The 20,184-nt window shown below is 40.4% G+C and overlaps 1 protein-coding gene across 8 annotated transcripts in view; it reads right to left on the bottom strand.

Moving 5' to 3' along the window:
• Positions 1-4,413: 4,413 nt before the first annotated feature.
• ZNF484 (zinc finger protein 484) overlaps positions 4,414-20,184 on the bottom strand; it is a 57,168-nt gene continuing 41,397 nt past the window's right edge. For 3 of the 8 annotated variants that reach the window (XR_009599145.1, XR_009599144.1, XR_009599146.1), the window contains exons 3-4: positions 16,498-16,646; positions 4,414-8,239 (exon numbers count right to left, since the gene is read on the bottom strand). The gene's annotated coding sequence lies outside the window, so the exon portion shown is untranslated. The remainder of the gene's footprint in view (positions 8,240-16,497; positions 16,647-20,184) is intronic. The other 5 variants (XR_009599141.1, XR_009599147.1, XR_009599142.1 and 2 more) reach the window with 5 other exon arrangements.

Below are 20,184 nucleotides of genomic sequence, written 5' to 3'. Positions count from 1 at the left end.
CAGAATCAGTTCAGTTCAGCTCAGTTCACTCTCTCAGTCATGACACGACTTAGTGACTAAACCACCACCACCACCTAAGATGTCTCGCTCATCTTCTCTTGTGAGAACTCCCAAATTACAACTCACTGCTGAACAACTATAGACAGGAGAATGTTCAGTTCAGTTCAGTTCAGTCGCTCAATCGTGTCCGACTCTTTGTGACCCCATGAATCACAGCATGCCAGGCCTCCCTGTCCATCACCAACTGCCGGAGTTCACTCAGATTCATGTTCATCGAGACAGCGATGCCATCCAGCCATCTCATCCTCTGTCGTCCCCTTCTCCTCCTGCTCCCAATCCCTCCCAGCATCAGAGTCTTTTCCAGTGAGTTCACTCTTCGCATGAGGTGGCCAAAGTACTGGATTTTCAGCTTTAGCATCATTCCTTCCAAAGAAATTCCAGGGTTGATCTCCTTCAGAATGGACTGGTTGGATCTCCTTGCAGTCCAAGGGACTCTCAAGAGTCTTCTCCAACACCACAGTTCAAAAGCATCAATTCTTCAGCGCTCAGCCTTCTTCACAGTCCAACTCTCACATCCATACATGACCACAGGAAAAACCATAGCCTTGACTAGATGGACCTTTGTTGGCAAAGTAATGCCTCTGTTTTTCAATATGCTACCTAGGTTGGTCATAACTTTTCTTCCAAGGAGTAAGCGTCTTTTAATTTCATGGCTGCAGTCACCATCTGCAGTAATTTTGGATCCCCAAAAAATAAAGTCTGACACTTTTTCCCCATCTATTTCCCATGAAGTGTTGCGACAAGATGCCATGATCTTCGTTTTCTGAATGTTGAGTTTTAAGCCAACTTTTTCACTCTCCTCTTTCACTTTCATCAAGAGGCTTTTTAGTTCCTCTTCACTTTCTGCCATAAGGGTGGTGTCATCCGCATATCTGAGGTTATTGATATTTCTCCCAGCAATCTTGATTCCAGCTTGTGTTTCTTCCAGTCCAGCGTTTCTCATGTGTACTCTGCATATAAGTTAAATAAGCAGGGTGACAATATACAGCCTTGATGTATTCCTTTTCCTATTTGGAACTAGTCTATTATTCCATGTCCAGTTCTAACTGTTGCTTCCTGACCTGCATACAGATTTCTCAAGAGGCAGGTCAGGTGGTCTGTATTCCCATCTCTTTCAGAATTTTCCACAGTTTATTGTCATCCACATAGTCAAAGTCTTTGGCATAGTCAATAAAGCAGAAATAGATGTTTTTCTGGAACTCTCTTGCTTTTTCCATGATCCAGCGGATGTTGGCAATTTGATCTCTGGTTCCTCTGTATTACCCTTTAAATTCAAAACATGGGCACATAACTGAAATTAACTGGGAGCTCCAGGCAGCATAATAATTTCACAGTCAAATCAGGAGTTTAATTCACAAAGATCTTTCACACTCGCTTGTGTCATGATGTGAGGTCTCCTGGGGCAGGTCCATTATCCAGGATTTTATTAACGGGAAGCCTGAGATCTATTGTGGCCAAAAATATATAGTCTTGTTTGCTGATAACAGATACTAGCTTTGGTTATTTTAAGCAGATTATAAATTTATCAGAATGAGCAAAGAGAGGCACAGAATTATAAAAGCCTGGAGAAACAGCCATGGTAACTTATTGGAAGCCGATGGATGATGAACCACTGCAAAGACAACACTTTTTAAATTTCTCAGATATATACTGAGCAACTGTTGTGTTCCAGGTTCTACTGTAGGAATTGGGGGTTTAAGAGGAAAGCTGGCCATAAAACTACCTTGGTGTCATGCATCTGACGTTCTAGCAAATGTGGGTCCTGGGGAACCTGTGCTGTGTGCCAGCATTGTTGTAAGTAGCTGAGACATCCTGACATTGCATTCTCACAATAAACCCCTGGAGGGGCCCTTGGAGCAACACTGGGTTCTCCCTGCTGGACAGTGCCACACCTGGTGGCTGGGTGTTACTGCTGCATGCTGCCTCCAGACTGGACTGCACCCCTACACCCCCCACCCCCCCTCCCCTCCGCGGTGGCTGGAACCACCACCAGGGAGCACTAGATGCTGTCCCTAGGGCTCTAACCCCATCACAGGAAACTCTGCATCACTCACACTAACCCGATGCCCAGGGAAGGAGCACCCCATTGGCTCTGCTCACAAGCCTGGATGCTGACATTTAGGAAAACAAGTATCTTGCATCTCCTGTACATGGCAGTTGGTGAATGCACTTGCAAATGAAAAATTAAATCTGATTCTTACATGCTGATACAGAAGGAATGCAGAAAGGTATGGTTGATTTACAAGGCACCAACATCCAGGATAAAATATGTTTACCTAAAACCTGAGGTAGTAGGGAGTAGCATAATCCTGCATAAACGGAAGATGTGTGTGCATGCTCAGTTGCTCAGTCAAGTCCACCTCTTTTCAACCCCATGGCCAGTAGCACACCAGGATCCTCTGCCCATGGGATTCTCCAGGCAACAATACTGGAATGGGTTGCCATGCCCTCCTCCAGGGGATCTTCCCCACCCAGGGACTGAAACCATGTCTCCTGCATTGGCAGGTGGATTCTTTACCCTTGAACCACATGGAAAGCCCTAGTGAATGAATAGTATGGAAGTTCCTTAAAAAACTAAAAATAGAACTACCATATGATCCTGTAATCCCACTACTGGGCATATATCCAGAGAAAACTCAGAAAAATATATAATTTGAAGAAATACATGAACTCCTGAGGTTCACTGCAACATTACTAATTACAACAGCCAAGTTATAGAAACAACCTAAATGTCCATTTACAGATGGATGGAGAATATGTAATACATATGTATGCATGTGTGTAATACATATGTATGTATGTATACACACACATGAATATGACCCAGTCATTAAAAATAATGAAGCCATTTGCAGCAACATGGATGAACCTAGGGATTATCATACTAGGTGAAGTAGGAGAAAGACAGATATAATATTGCTTATATGTGGAATCAAGAGAATGATACAAATGGACTTTTAACAAAATAGAAATTGCATCACAGACATAGAAAGCAAACTTATGGTTATGAAAGTGGAGGAAGGGGATAAATTAGGAGTCTGGGATTAAAATATATACCATGACAATAAAACAGATAATCAACAAGGACCTACTGTATATCACAGGGAACTATACTCAATATCTTGTAATGAGGGATAATGAAAAAGAATTTTAAAAGAATATATATGTATTATATATATATATAGCAAAGTGATTCAGTTATACATACATATACACATATACATGCCATTTATTAATTTTTTAATGTCAGGTTAAGTATTTGAGAGGTCTTGACTACCAAGGCAGAGCAGCATGGCACACATGAAATAAAAGCAGTTATATTGTGTATTCTACATGCTAAGCCATGTTTTGGGGCATTCTGTTATGTGAAAACTCAATTCTCCAGACAAAACTGATGAGGTAGACAGTTTTCTTCATTTTTCAGATGAGCAAACATACAGGCAGAAATACTAAGAGTCTTGCCTGCCATCATATAACTAAGAGAAGCAAAACTAAAATTTCAACCTTGACCATCTGTTTCCTGTGTATTCTCTCAACTATCCATATTATCTCTTTATTCACGTGTTTTACATCTTATTGTGCTATTTGGGCCAATCAAAATGTTTGTGTGTTTTTTTTTAATTAATATGTTACTCCAGTACAGAAAATCTCACATAGCATTAAATACATCTCTCTGTCTCAGATTTATCCCTCGAGCTGGCTTTGCAAGAAGGGAATGGTATGTTTCTATCTTTGAATAACCTTAATTAACAAATCTACTTGCACAGACTATCTATCTATTATATATTATCTAGCCATCTGTCTTTGCTGAGTGAAAAAGAACATGTTTCTAGGAGTCAGTCACCAAAACACATGTTAAAAGAGCTTTTGAAAAGGAATGAATTATTTTTGATCCAAAGTGAAAGCTTTTCTGGGTAATTAAAAATATCAGGAATGATTAGCAATCATTGATTTTTTTAATGTGACACTCATCTAAGTACTTTATAGCCATCTTTTGATGAAGTAATTGTAAAAATTAGTCCATGGTTTTACATTCCAAATAATGCTTACCAACAAAAGACAAATTCTACCCAGTCTTAATGGTCAACTAGGTTTGTTTTCAATTAATCAATAACCTTAATATATTGTCCCACAAAGAGCTAAAAATGTCATTCAAATGATGAAATGCAACAATATTTAATCTCCTTCCCACTCAGCTAAACATTTTAAATTCCTCTTTGGTAAGCAAGATCTGAGGATAGGGATTGCAGCCTGTTTGAATACATATTGATATCAATTATAATTTTGCTCATCTTCCAAAGGATCAACCTTGAGGTTAATGTAATCACACTGAATAATGAAGGAAAACACCCAGAAACAGAAATATTTTATTTTAAAAAATGACCTCTTAAAATTCAGTTACATATGTTTTCAATGAAGAAGTTTAACTGAATTATAATGACTCATCAGAACAGTGTAAAATGAATCATTCCAGGACTCTAACTTCATTATGGAATTATTCTGAAATCTGCTAACTTTTAAAATTATGTTGGAAAACCCATCACTATTAAGTTAGCATTAATTTTTTAGAAAATTAGTAAGCCAATATCTTTGAAAAGTATCTGCCTCATCATTTTAAATTTGAATAATCCAATAAAAATCCAAAAAAAAAAAAATGAACTTCGGGAGTTGGTGATGGACCGTGAGGTTTGGCGTGCTGCAGTTCATGGGGTCACGGAGAGTCGGACATGACTGAGCAACTGAACTGAACTCTGAATATAAGTTAAATAAGTAGGGTGACAATATACAGCCTTGACGTACTCCTTTTCCTATTTGGAACCAGTCTGTTGTTCCATGTCCAGTTCTAACTGTTGCTTCCTGACTTGCATATAGGTTTTTCAAGAGGCAGGTTAGGTGGTCTGGTATTCCCATCTCTTTCAGAATTTTCCACAGTTTATTATGATCCACACAGTCAAAGGCTTTGGCATAGTCAATAAAGCAGAAATAGATGTTTTTCTGGAACTCTCTTGCTTTTTCGATGATCCAGCGGATGTTGGCAATTTGATATCTGGTTCCTCTGCCTTTTCTAAAACCAGCTTGAACATTAGGAAGTTCATGGTTCACATATTGCTGAAGCCTGGCTTGGAGAATTTTGAGCATTACTTTACTAGCATGTGAGATGAGTGCAATTGTGAGGTAGTTTGAGCATTCTTTGGCATTGCCTTTCTTTGGGGTTGGAATGAAAACTGACCTTTTCCAGTCCTGTGGCCACTGCTGAGCTTTCCAAATTTGCTGGCATATTGAGTGCAGCACTTTCACAGCATCATCCTTCAGGATTTGAAATAGCTCAACTGGAATTCTATCACCTCCACTAGCTTTGTTTGTAGTGATGTTTTCTAAGGCCCACTTGACTTCATATTCCAGGATGTCTGGCTCTACCTCTGTGTAAAATCAAATCAAGCTCCTGTACAACTAAAACTAACAAAACAATGGAAGTCAACTCGACTCCAATATAAAATAAAAATCAAATGACAAATTAAATGACCTGAGGTATGTCTAGGGAACATCAGACAGTGGTGACCCTACAGATTAGATATGTGATATGCTATGACATTAATATGACACTACCAAAGGTTTTCACTCAGTAGAATACAGAGCAACAACCCACTCAAGGTGCCTGACCTCATGTGAATGCGACTAGGTGAACAGAAGAAAAAGGACCGCAGGTTAATCAGGGAAATACCCTCAATTCTGATACTGGAAATCTCCAACGGGACAAGACACACTGAGCAGATACAGTGTCCCCAGGTACAGGATCCTGACCCATGTGCATGGAGTGAGACCCACAGTCTCCAGACCCTGCACCTGGGGTCACATGACCCTTGGTTAGGACACCAGTTTCTGCTGATTAGGCCCCTCAGGAGTGGCTCCCTGTAACCACCTGGGATGGTATAAAGAAGTGTAAGATCAGTCTCCTCTCCCCACACTTGCCCCAGAGAAGTCTTCATCTCTTTCCTTTGGTTCCATGTGATTTTAACTGTTTTTACAGGTGTCATGATAATGCTGGACACACTACCTTGGTTCTGGCAGGCTTGGTCCTTTCTTGCCCCACTGAGGTGTTGAGAAAACACACCAGACGCAGAGCTGGAAGAAGAGGGCCAGGTCTGTTCTCTGCTGAGCAAGGACAGCCGACTGGAAGGAGATCATAGCAACAACCTCACCTGCTGCCCTTTGGCCTTTTGTCTGACCCATGTGCCCTGTAATCAGTTTTCCAGGTAAACCTGCTACCTTCCCGCCATGCTTGTCCTGGTAAATTAGAATGAATACCAGGTAGCCCACATGAGAAGTCTCCAGGAGACCCAGGGAGGGTGAATCTTGAAGGGGTAAAGATGCAAACAGGCACATGTCTGTATAAAGTGAATACCATAAGGTATTAATTCCTAAACACAAACGAAGTTCACATGTATTCATCCCTTTTTCTTAGCTTTGTGTGTGAGGCCTCCCCATACACATGATCCTGACCCATGCAGATGGGGTGAAATTCACACAGTCTCCAGATCCCCAAACCTGGGGTCAACACACCCCCTTGATTAGGACACCATGGCTATGGTCAGCCAATGTGAAAGCAAGCCAGGGCCCTGCGACCTCCTGAGACCCTAGAAAGAAGTGTAGGGTCTGTCTCCTCTGCTCACAATTGTCACTGAGAAGTCAGGCCTCTCCTGTTTTCACTTCAGGCCTGTGACTTTTTGCTGGTTTGAGAGTTCATGCTTGAGTTGAACATACTACCTTGGTTGTGGCAGGCTCTGTCTTTCTTGTCCCGCTGAGATGTTGAGAAAACCGAATAGCTGGGCTAAAAGACGAGGGGCAGCTCAGTTGTCTTCAGAGGAGAGTCAACTGGAAGGAGATCACAGCAGCAAACTGGCCATTGGCTGCCCATTGGCCATTGGCCTAATCCCTGTACCCTGGAACCAGTGCATCAGGTGCACATGCCTCCCTACTCAAACTGAATGTACTGGTAAATTGGAATAATGACCAAGAAGCCCACCTGAGAAGTCTCCATGAGCCCCAGGGAAGGTAAACCTGGCAATAAGAAAGACTACGAGCCCTGCTGCACCACTGACCCCTGGGAGGGCCATGGAACCCCACTCAGAGGAGAGCACACTTACTCAGAGAAGCCCACCTCAGCTCCAGACCCCAGACATCTCAGTACTGACATTCAGAGGCAGGCACGGAGTTTTCCAGGACAGAGGGCAGGCCAGATCTCTACCCAAGTCTCCATGTCTTACTGCACAGAGAACACCATCAGGTGTAAATGTTCTCATCTTAGAAAGCATGCAGTCTCATCTAAACATAATCAGTGTAGACAGGACTTTGAAAAGTGAAAGTGTCAGTTGTTCAATCATGTCCGATTGTTCGTGACCCCATGGATTGTAGCCCTCCAGGCTCCTCTGTCCATGAGATTTCCCAGGCAAGAATACTGAAGTGGGTTGCCATTTCTTTCTCCAGAGGATCTTCCTGACCCAGGGATTGAATCTAGGTCTCCTCACTGCAATGGCAACCCACTCCAGTACTCTTGCCTGGAAAATCCCATGGACGGAGGAGCCTGGTAGGCTTCAGTCCATGGGGTCGCTAAGAGTTGGACACGACGAGTGACTTCTCTTTTATTTTTCACTTTCATGCTTTGGAGAAGGAAATGGCAATCCACTCCAGTGTTCTTGCCTGGAGAATCCCAGGGACAGGGGAGCCTGGTGGGCTGCCATCTATGGGGTCACACAGAGTGGGACACGACTGAAGTGACTTAGCAGCAGCAGCAGCTCCTCACTGCAGACAGATTCTTTAGCGTCTGAGCCACCAGGGATGCCTGTAGCCAAGACTTAAAGTGGTCTGAACTTACCTTGTATGATAGAAGTTGGTCAGGTTTAAACTAGCTTAAAGCTGCTCTCCCAGGAGGCACAGGTCACACGCATGCAGGGTCTCTCATCGTTGGACAAGCAGCTCACCCTCGTGTGGGAACTACGGATGTACATTTCTTAAAGAAGAAATCATCACTGGGCTCCACACATCACCCACATCAGGAAACTGAAAGAACCTTTGTCATTAAACACTTCAACAGGCAAAGCAAAACTGTTACCAATATCTGGCCACATGATGGTCAGGATCCAGGGAAAAGCCAGGGATTTCTTGAGTTCAGCCCCATGTCCTGTAAAGACAGACAGGAAGTGCCCTGATTCCATCATCAGAAGGCAGCCACCTTGGAAGTCTGCTAGAAAAGGATATTCTTTATCGGAATAAAAATGTATTGTTGAAATTGCAAGCACACTAGTTATTATTTGCCAACCTCAAATATTTTTACAAGCTTAGTCCCCTGATCTTTGTAGATCATTGGCTCCTTTGTGTCCAGATTTTTGGGGTATAAACAAGCCATCATTTCAAATTAATTTCTTATAATTCTGTTATTTGCTGTTATATGAATGAAAGGTCACACTTGAAAAAAATACATAAGAAAACCCCTGCAAAAATCAGAGCCAAGAAGCCATCAGCTGCATGCATTTTGCCTTCTAACAGTTTCAACTTTCTCCCTGAAGTAACCTGGTAAAATAGGCACCCTGATTTTTTCACTTCTCTGTTCAAACTGTGCTAAAATGAAATAATTTTCATATCAACAAGTAAGAATTTCTGAGTTTTGAGATGTCACACCAGGGTAACAGGTGCTGGAGAAAACAGAACACTCCTATGCTACTGGTAGGCAAACCATATCTTTAAAATAAGCTTAGTTCCAAAGTGTATTTAATTACAACACCACATGATTACATGAAGTATGAAGAAAGAGTCTAAAGGTCACAGGCAATATGTAACGACAAATTTGATACCACATACGTGAGAGTAAAAGCTACTGGTTTTTCCAGTACTCATGTATGGATGTGAGAGTTGGACCATAAAGAAGGTTGAGCACTGAAGAATCAACGCTTTCAAACTGTGGTGCTAAAGAAGACTCTTGAGAGTCCCTTGGACCTCTAGGAGATCAAACCAGTCATTCCTAAAGGAAATCAACTCTGAATATTCATTAGAAGAACTGATGCTGAACCTGAGGCTCCAATTCGCTGGCCACCTGAAGCAAAGGGCCAACTTATTGGGAAAAAATCCTGATGCTGGGAAAGACTGAAGGCAAAAGGAAAAGTGGGTGACAGAGGAAGAGATGTTTAGATGGCATCACCAACTCAATGAACAAGAGTTTGAGCAAACTCCAAGAGATAGTGAAGGACAGGGAATCCTGGTGCACTGCAGTCCATGGGGTCACAAAGAGTCAGACACAACATAGCAACTGAACAACAACAATGTAAGAGTAAATGTTTCTTGTCAGATCTGCAGCTGGTATGCACAAATTGGCTTAGAATACTCTCCAACATAGAGTAAGTTGATTTAAGTAAGTAGGGCTTAACTAAGTCTGGTTAAGTGTGTCACAAGTGCATGAATCAAAAGGTGATGTATTCGTTCCAGGAAGGAATAGAATGTTACTTTGAACAGTCTGTAAAACCTATATGTAATCTACTCAAGATTTAAAATAATAAAACATTTATCTGAAATGTACAGCCTTCTGGAAAGTTGTGTTCTATCTGTGAAAACATTTCCTCTCTGCCTTCCTGTTAATTGAGGCTTCCCTAGTGGCTCAGATGGTAAAGAATCTGCCTGCAATGCAAGACACCCAGGTTTAATTCTCGGGTTGGGAAGGTCCTCTGTAGAAGGGAATGACAACCCACTCCAGTATTCTTGCCTGGAAAACTCCATGGATAGAGGAACCTGGCTAGCTACAATCCATGGGTTCACAGATTTGGACACAGCTGAGTGACTTTCACTTTCTGTTAATAATTTTTCACAGATTTAACACTTTAACTCCTCAGTTGCTGATGTTATTACCAAAATAAACTTGTCTTCATGGTTGAGGGAGATGGAGTTGATCCATTGTGATTGCTGTCTGGTCAAATGACTCTGCCAATTTCTAATCATGTTTCTTCATTCAAAATATTTCTTTTTATATCCATCAAAGTCTACTTCTCACATCTTCATGTACACCAAATAAGAAATATCTGGTTTCCTTAAAGGAAACAATTACATTCACCATTGCAATGAAAAGAATAAAATACTTAGGAATATATCTACCTAAAGAAACTGAAGATCTATATATAGAAAACTATAAAACACTGGTGAAAGAAATCAAAGAGGACACTAATAGATGGAGAAATATGCCATGTTCATGGATCGGAAGAATCAATATGGTGAAAATGAGTATACTACCCAAAGCAATCTACAGATTGAATGCAAACCCTATCACGCTACCAATGGTATTTTTCACAGAGCTAGAACAAATAATTTCACAATTTGTATGGAAATACAAAAAACCTCGAATAGCCAAAGCAATCTTGAGAAAGAAGAATGGAACTGGAGGAATCAACCTGCCTGACTTCAGGCTCTACTACAAAGCCACAGTCATCAAGACAGTATGGTACTGGCACAAAGACAGAAATATAGATCACTGAAACAAAATAGAAATCCCAGAGATAAACCCACACACCTATGGACACTTTATCTTTGACAAAGGAGCCAAGAATATACAATGGAGAAAAGACAACCTCTTTAACAAGTGGTGCTGGGAAAACTGGTCAACCACTTGAAAAAGAATGAAACTAGAACACTTTCTAACACCATACACAAAAATAAACTCAAAATGGATTAAAGATCTAAACAAAAGACCAGAAACTATAAAACTCTTAGAGGAGAACATAGGCAAAACACTCTCCGACATAAATCACAGCAGGATTCTCTATGACCCACCTCCGAGAATACTGGAAATAAAAGCAAACATAAACAAATGGGACCTAATTAAAATTAAAAGCTTCTGCACAACAAAAGAAACTATAAGGAAGGTGAAAAGACAGCCTTCAGAATGGGAGAAAATAATAGCAAATGAAGCAACTGACAAACAACTAATCTCAAAAATATACAAGCAACTTCTGCAGCTCAATTCCAGAAAAATAAACGACCCAATCAAAAAATGGGCCAAAGAACTAAATAGACATTTCTCCAAAGAAGACATACAGATGGCTAACAAACACATGAAAATATGCTCAACATCACTCATTATCAGAGAAATGCAAATCAAAACCACAATGAGGTGCCTTTTCATGCCAGTCAGATTGGCTGTGATCCAAAAGTCTACAAGCAATAAATGCTGGAGAGGGTGTGGAAAAAAGGGAACCCTCTTACACTGTTGGTGGGAATACATGCTCAAAATTCTCCAAGCCAGGCTTCAGCAATATGTGAACCGTGAACTCCCTGATGTTCAAGCTGGTTTTAGAAAAGGCAGAGGAACCAGAGATCAAAATGCCAACATCCGCTGGATCATGGAAAAAGCAAGAGAGTTCCAGAAAAACATCTATTTCTGCTTTATTGACTATGCCAAAGCTTCTGACTGTGTGGATCATAATAAACTGTGGAAAATTCTGAAAGAGATGGGAATACCAGACCACCTAACCTGCCTCTTGAGAAACCTATATGCAGGTCAGGAAGCAACAGTTAGAACTGGACATGGAAGAACAGACTGGTTCCAAATAGGAAAAGGAGTACGTCAAGGCTGTATATTGTCACCCTGCTTAGTTAACTTATATGCAGAGTACATCATGAGAAACGCTGGACTGGAAGAAACACAAGCTGGAATCAAGATTGCCGGGAGAAATATCAATAACCTCAGATATGCAGATGACACCACCCTTATGGCAGAAAGTGAAGAGGAGCTAAAGAGCCTCTTGATGAAAGTGAAAGAAGAGAGTGAAAAAGTTGGCTTAAAGCTCACCATTCAGAAAACGAAGATCATGGCATCTGGTCCCATCACTTCATGGGAAATAGATGGGGAAACAGTGGAAACAGTGTCAGACTTTATTTTTTGGGGATTCAAAATCACTGCAGATGGTGACTGCAGCCATGAAATTAAAAGACGCTTACTCCTTGGAAGAAAAGTTATGACCAACCTAGATAGCATATTCAAAAGCAGAGACATTACTTTGCAGACTAAGGTCCGTCTAGTCAAGGCTATGGTTTTTCCTGTGGTCATGTATGGATGTGAGAGTTGGACTGTGAAGAAGGCTGAGCGCTGAAGAATTGATGCTTTTGAACTGTGGTGTTGGAGAACACTCTTGAGAGTCCCTTGGACTGTAAGGAGATCCAACCAGTCCATTCTGAAGGAGATCAGCCCTGGGATTTCTTTGGAAGGAATGATGCTAAAGCTGACGCTCCAGTACTTTGGCCACCTCATGCGAAGAGTTGACTCATTGGAAAAGACTCTGATGCTGGGAGGGATTGGAGCAGGAGTAGAAGGCGACGACTGAGGATGAGATGGCTGGATGGCATCACTGACTCGATGGACGTTGAGTCTGAGTGAACTCCGGGAGATGGTGATGGACCATCACGCAGCCTAGCATGCTGGGATTTATGGGGTTGCAAAGAGTCGGACACGACTGAGTGACTGAACTAACTAACAGCCACTATGGAGAACAGTGTGGAGATTCCTTAAAAAACTGGAAATAGAACTGCCTTATGACCCAGCAATCCCGCTGCTGGGCATACATACCAAGGAAACCAGAATTGAAAGAGACGCCTATACATCGCAGCACTGTTTATAATAGCTAGGACGTGGAAGCAACCTAGATGTCCATCAGCAGATGAATGGATAAGAAAGCTGTGGTACATATACACAATGGAGTATTACTCAGCCATTAAAAAGAATACATGAGTCAGTTCTAATGAGGTGGATGAAACTGGAGCTGATTATACAGAGTGAAGTAACCCAGAAAGAAAAACACCAATAGAGTATACTAACGCATGTATATGGAATTTAGAAAGATGGTAATGATAACCCTGTATGTGAGACAGCGAAAGAGACACAGATGTATTGAACAGTCTTTTGGACTCTGTGGGAGAGGGCAAGGGTGGGATGATTTGGGAGAATGGCATTGAAACATGTATAATATCATATAAGAAATGAATCGCCAGTCTAGGTTCGATGCAGGATGCAGGATGCTTGGGGCTGGTGCACTGGGATGACCCAGAGTGATGGTATAGGGAGGGAGGTGGGAGGGGGGTTCAGGATTGGGAACACGTGTACACCCGTAGCGGAGTCATATTGACGTATGGCAAAACCAATGCAATATTGTAAAGTAATTAGCCTCCAACTAAAATAAATAAATTTAAATTTAAAAAAAAGAAATATCTGGTGAGTTCAGATTATATTAAACACTCTTTCCATAGCTTTTCCCATGTCAGTTGAGTCAGAACAGGGTCAAACAGGGAGAAGGGTTGCCATTTTAAATGATTTATAAGGCCCCTAAAAATATATACATTAGACAGAAATCCTAGCTTTCACTGGTCTATATGAATGAATTACAATGTGTCTTTCTTATGAAATAGCAAGACATGACTAATCAGAGTTGCAACAAATTGGAGCTATGCTTGGAATGATTTGAGCTGAAACAGTTTGGATGAGGGCATATGAAGATGTGCTGAATGACACATACTTAAGGAGGTATCAACAAGTATGTATCATTAAGTTGATAAGGTATACTCTGTAAACAAAAATGAAAGATTTAACTTCTTTTCACTGCCTGACCCTTCCAGAATTTGCCATCACCACCTGAATCTCCTGTGACTTGATGGTTTATTGCCACCAGATTAAAACTAGTTACATGAGTCCTGGTTAGATTTGTTTTCTTTGCTTTGAAATTCTTTATGTTTCTCTCTCATAATATGATTTTCTAAATGCTACTATCTGTATCACTTATTTTGTCTACTTATAAGGGTGTCTCTCACATTGTCCACTGTGTAACCATCTTCTGTGTGTATAGATATTTATATGTCTGTGTATATAGATATCTATATCTATATGTATGTATAATATTTACATCTGTATGTACATAGATATTTATATTTCTTTTTATGTAGATATTTATGTCTCTATGTACCCTGGCATTTATATCTCTATGTATATAGACATTTATATATCTATGTACTTAGAATTTACATTTCTGTGTACCTAGATATTTATATATCAATGTTCCTAGACATTTATATATCTATGTACCTAGAATTTACATTTCAATGTAATCTAAACATTTATACATCTAACTACATGGATATTTATGTCTCTATGTTCCTAGAATTTATGTACACATATGCATAAGCAAATAGATGTCTTACAAGTGTAACAGGGCCTGGAGAAAAGGGAATGCTCCTACAAATATAGTCAGACATGATGACTAAACAACAAAATGGAAAATATATTTGGTTCACCTGTCACCAATAACACATTCTATATCAGTGTTACTACAATATGAAATAAAGGTTAATTTAAACAAGAATGCACAGGGGTACTTCCCCGCAGTCCAGTGGTTAAGATTCTGTGCTTACCTGGATGAAATATGGAAAACAATTCTGATTGAAATTATATTCAGTTCAGTTCAGTTCAGTCGCTCAGTCATGTTCGACTCTTTGTGACCCCATGAATCGCAGCACGCCAGGCCTCCCTGTCCATCACCAACTCCCGGAATTTACTCAAACTCATGTCCATTGAGTTGGTGATGTCATCCAGCCATCTTATCCTCTGTCGTCCCCTTCTCTTCCTGCCCCCAATCCCTCCCAGCATCAGAGCCTTTTCTAGTAAGTCAACTCTTTGCATTAGGTGGCCAAAGTATTGGAGTTTCAGCTGCAACATCAGTCCTTCCAATGAACACCCAGGGCTGATCTCCTTCAGAATGGACTGGTTGGATCTCCTTGCAGTCCAAGGGACTCTCAAGAGTCTTCTCCAACACCACAGTTCAAAAGCATCAATTCTTCGGCGCTCAATTTTCTTCACAGTCCAACTCACATCCATACATGACCACTGGAAAAATCATAGCCTTGACTAGACGGACCTTTGTTGGCAAAGTAATGTCTCTGCTTTTCAATATGCTATCTAGGTTGGTCATAACTTTCCTTTCAAGGAGTAAGTGTCTTTTAATTTCATGGCTGCAATCACCATCTGCAGTGATTTTGGAGCCCCCAAAAATAAAGTCTGACACGGTTTCCACTGTTTCCCCATCTACTTCCCATGAAGTGATGAAATTATATTATGCCTGAAAATTATACTATTTTCAGGAAAATGTATTTACATATTCTCATCTAAGGCAAGCTTGTCAGAAACACACAGAAAACTGCCATAGGAAATCATATTTAAGTTCAATCTAAAATATGACACAAATGAACTCATTTATGAAATAGAAAGAGATTCACAAATCCAGAAACTAATGGATGCCTGTGGGGATATGGTTGTGGGTGTTGCCAGATGAGGGTAAAGGTTAAGAGATAAAAATCACTATGTATAATGCATGGAAAATAATAGGATATAGTATGCAGTAGAGAGAAATAAAGACATGATTTTGTAATATCTTTAAATGGCATACATTCTATTAAAATATTGAATCACTATGTTGTATCTCAAAGCAAATATATAATGTAAATCAACTGTAACTCAGTTGAAAAAGAAACAGTGGATGGATAGCTACAAACACAAGAAATAATCAAGGATGAAGGTTAGCAAAGTAAAAATGGGAAATTTTTAGGAATAGAAATTCCCATCAAGAAATTAATTCAGATGAAATTACTAAAAATGTTCATTGGTTCATCCACTAGATGGAACAATATGAGGATCTTTAAAAAATATAACATAGAAGTGCCTTAGGAAGCAGTAATCACATGCCTTGATACAGTCAGAGAAAAGCAACATGTTCAAAGACAAGGGTACCCTTACCATCCCTGCCAGACCAGTTTCCATAGCAAGGACACTGGTGTGACCTAAGTGTACAAGGACACAGAAATGAATAAAGAAAATGGGTTCTATACACACAATGGTATATTAATCAGTCGTAAGGAACAATGAAACAATGCCATGTTCAGGCACAGACAAGAAGGTAGAGATGATCATAGCAAGTGAAGTAAGAGAGACAGGGCGTGACAAATAGAATATGATGCAACTTCTAGGTGGAATCTAAAAATGGATACATATGAGCTCTTTGAGCCAAGATAAACAGTTCACAGACTTAGAAAAAACTCTCCTCACTTACTGTTAGCAGAGAAGAAAGGTTTTGGAGTGAGCTACTTGATTAACAGGTATACACTACTATTGAGAAAATAAGCCCCAAGGACCTACTAGGTAACACTAGGAATGATACTCCACTTTGTGTCATAATCTATACATGAACAGTCCCTGAAATACAGCATATACACATCAATGTGTGAGTGAATCAAGTGACTATGAATTTAAATTTTAAAAACTGCTGCCTTATAATTCACCTATATACTCAAGTTCAAATAATTGGATAAACACAATAAATATATAAACATATACTGACTCTATTCCCTTCATTGCATGGTTACCTTGGCTGGTATCACATCTCTGAAGATTGGGCAGGCTTGGGTCCCAAGGCTGGATGGCTGTGGGGCTCAGGGTCCTGGGAGGATGTGGCAGGCAGTGTGACCCCACAATGTTGCTGGAGTGCCTCTTGCCCTCTGCAGAAGCCCTCCAACTGTAGATACAGGTGAAGTAAATTAAGAGATTTGAATTAACGTAAACACACATATATATCCAATAGTTGATGGAAAACAACTTGCTGAATAGCAGATGGAAGTTTACTGAACACACTGTAATCACCTAGGTGGGAACAAAAACTTGAAAGAGAATAGATAAATGCTCATACATTAATGTACACCCGAAACACACATAATATCAGAAATCACTTCGATTCCAATATAAAATCACACAGAAATGACCCGGCGGGCGGGGGGGGGGGGGGGGGGGGGGGGGGTGGAAATGTGGAAGCAACAGTTAGAACTGGACGTGGAACAACAGACTGGTTCCAAGTAGGAAAAGGAGTATGTCAAGGCTGTATATTGTCACCCTGCTTGTTAAACTTTTATGCAGAGTACATCATGAGAAACACCGGGCTGGAAGAAGCACAAGCTGAAATCAAGATTGCCGGGAGAAATATCAATAACCTCAGATATGCAGATGACACCACCCTTATGGCAGAAAGTGAAGAGGAACTAAAAAGCCAGTTGATGAAAGTGAAAGAGGAGAGTGAAAAAGTTGGCTTAAAGTTCAACATTCAGAAAACGAAGATCATGGCATCCGGTCCCATCACTTCATGGGAAATAGATGGGGAAACAGTGGAAACAGTGTCAGACTTTATTTTGGGGGGCTCCAAAATCACTGCAGATGGTGATTGCAGCCATGAAATTAAAAGACGCTTACTCCTTAGAAGGAAAGTTATGGCCAACCTAGACAGCATATTCAAAAGCAGAGACATTACTTTGCCAGCAAAGGTCTGTCTAGTCAAGGCTATGATTTTTCCAGTGGTCATGTATGGATGTTTGAGAGTTGGACTGTGAAGAAAGTTGAGCGCCAAAGAAGCAATGCTTTTGAACTGTGGTGTTGGAGAAGACTCTTAAGAGTCCCTTGGACTGCAAGGAGATCCAAACAGTCCATTCTAAAGGAGATCAGCCCTGGGTGTTCTTTGGAAGGAATGATGCTAAAACTGAAACTCCAGTACTTTGGCCACCTCATGCGAAGAGTTGACTCATTGGAAAAGACTCTGATGCTGGGAGGGATTGGGGGCAGGAGAAGAAGGGGACGACAGAGGATGAGATGGCTGGATGGCATCACGGACTCGATGGACGTGAGTCTGAGTGAACTCCGGGAGATGGTGATGGACAGGGAGGCCTGGCGTGCTGCGATTCATGGGGTCGCAAAGAGTCGAACACGACTGAGCGACTGAACTGAACTGAACTGAATAATGCTGCCGCCTTGTGGCCATTTTCTGTAACAATAGCTTGAAAAGCTGTGCTGATGGGCATCGAGTGTTCTCAAGGTCAAAGGGTCTGTTAAGTCAAAAACAGATGATCTTAACAAACGTCCTAGGGGTGGTCATCAGAAAAGAATTCAAAACAGGGCCAAGTTACAAGAAGCCGCCTCAAGAGGTAACATGAACTCACCCTTGAAAAGAAATCACATGAAAAGAGGTCAATTTCACAAAATATTAGAAATGCAAATCGAAACCACAGGAACTCAACAAACACTAAAGGTGTGAAGGTGTGGAGAAAAGGGAGTATTCCTCCCCTGATGCTGGGAATATACATTTGTAACAGACACTATGAAGGATCGTACGAGGGTAACTAAAACTAAGAAAATGAGAATGAGGTTAGCACACTCTCTAACACCATACACAAAATTAACTCCAAATAATAAAGATCTCAAGGTCAGGAGGGAGTCTATGAAATTCTTAAGGAAAACATAGGCAGGACACAGGATGATATAAACTACAAGGTCTTTGGGGGTTTGGATGACAACATTACAAGGTCTTTTGGAATCCATCCCTTAGAGCCATGAGAAATAAACCAAAAACAGCAAAGCATGACCTACTTCAATTTCAAAGCAGGTGCCCAGGAAAGGAAACCTTAAGGAATGAAGAAGGCAACCCAGAATATGAAGAAATATTTGCAAACCAAGATATCCACAAGGAATTCATCTCTGAAACCAGCAAGCAACTCACAATTTGGTCATATTTAAATAAAACTTATTCTGTAAAAATATTGAATCATTATGTTGTATTGCAACACAAATATAGTTATGTTAATATACTATACTTAAATTACAAAAAAAAATATTTGATGTAGAGCTACAAACACAAAAGAAAAACAAGAAGAAAAAAGAAACAAATGAAAATGGAAAACTTTATACAACAGAAAAAACCAATTGAGAAATTACTTTGGATGAGATTATAAATCACATAAACTAGATTTACTGCTTTAATCTTTGCTTCAAAAAGAACTAGTCAAGAGAGGCCAAAGAATCTACTAACAAGATAAATATGGAAAAGGAAGTGATGCAAAAGTCACATTTTACCAAGCCCATGTTTTGATAATGAGTACCACCATAAGATGCATAAAAATTTTGATGATTTTTTAAAAACAATTCAAAAGGTATTAACTCTGAAAATGTATTTCTCATATTTTTATCTAAGCCCCAATTTTTCTGGATGAAATGTGTAGAATTTCCTATTTCAGGCAGGAAATTCTGCACCCCAGTTTTCCTGAATGAAATATGGGGAGTTTCACACTTCAGGCAGGAAAATCTGCACCTCAGTTTTCCTGCATGAAGTATGGAGAATTTGACATCTCTTGCAGGAAAATCTGCACCCCAATTTTCTTGGATGACATATGGAGAATTTCATATTTCAGGCAGGAAAATCTGCATCCCAAGTTTCCAGGCTGAAATATGGAAATTTTCTATATTTCAGCCCAGAAACTTGGAGTGTAGACTCTGCATCACAGGTTTTGGGCTAAAATATGGAAAATCTCATACTTCAGGCAGAAAATTCTGTGCCCCCAGTTTCCTTGCTGAAATATGGAGAAATTCACAATGTACCATTCCATGAGAAAAGAGGTCAGGGGAGAGTGTTCTGTGAGTGTTGACGGGGAGAGTGTTCTGTGAGTGTTGACTGCCATATCTGTTGTTACCCTGATTAGTGAATCTGTCCTGTCAGAGGACTTCCCAGGAAGAAGTGGCAAGCAGCCTGTTTCTTTCAGAAAACAGAAAACTAGACCAAAGCTGTTGCTATAATGAATAGAGAAGTGAACCGGTGTGATTTTCTAGCAGGACTGAGGCTGCAACTATTGACCTCTCACAGTTGGAAAATAATTCTTTAGCCATTAGACCCCAGGTCCCAGGTTTTTAAAAAAACCATATTTCCCTGCATTGTAAAGAGCTTTGTAAAACACATGTAGGAAACTGTACCACTCCATGAGAAAGGAGTTCAGGGAAGAATGTTCTGTGTTCTTTGAGTGTTGACTGCCATAGCTGTTGTTACGCTGATTAGGTGAAACTGTACTGTCAGGTGACTTCCCAGCAAGAGGTGGCAAGCAGCCTGCTTCTTTCATTAAACTCAAAAACTTTTCCAAAGCTGTTTGTGAATAAAGAGAAAAATGAACGAGTGTAGTTTTCAGGCAGGTTGAGGCTGCAATTATAGAGCTTCCACAGGTGGAAAATATTGCTTTTACCATAAGGGC

The sequence above is a fragment of the Ovis aries genome, chromosome 2 (genome assembly GCF_016772045.2).
Source record: "Ovis aries strain OAR_USU_Benz2616 breed Rambouillet chromosome 2, ARS-UI_Ramb_v3.0, whole genome shotgun sequence".
Taxonomy (NCBI): Eukaryota; Metazoa; Chordata; class Mammalia; order Artiodactyla; family Bovidae; genus Ovis; species Ovis aries.
Note: the sequence above shows the minus strand (reverse complement) of the source record. Positions and strands in the feature narration are given on the sequence as shown.